Source organism: Entelurus aequoreus, linkage group LG14 (assembly GCF_033978785.1).
Source record: "Entelurus aequoreus isolate RoL-2023_Sb linkage group LG14, RoL_Eaeq_v1.1, whole genome shotgun sequence".
Classification (NCBI taxonomy): domain Eukaryota; kingdom Metazoa; phylum Chordata; class Actinopteri; order Syngnathiformes; family Syngnathidae; genus Entelurus; species Entelurus aequoreus.
Genome location: NC_084744.1, coordinates 42944926 through 42945249, shown reverse-complemented (window position 1 = coordinate 42945249; position 324 = coordinate 42944926).

Genomic DNA, 324 nt, shown 5'->3' with positions numbered 1-324 from the left:
GTAGTAAATATCCAGATGTTTGCGGCTCTATTCCCTGCCTAGACGGGAGACTTAACTTCCAAAACAAAGTTCTGTAATGCACTGACTGCGAGCACTAAGAGTCTGAGTGTATCACAGAACTTTATTTGGAAAGCCACAATGCCACCTCATAGGTTTGTCTTTATTCAGCAGAGCGTCATGGAGCTCCTTTTGACCTGCAGCAAAAAAAAAAACAGTTGTAGCTTTCATGCTTCAAATGTATTCCTAAAGTGCAAATATGGGCCTGCAGGAGGTTATGTGGGCCTGCAGGTACAGCAGATGGAGTATTTTACACTTTTGTTATAT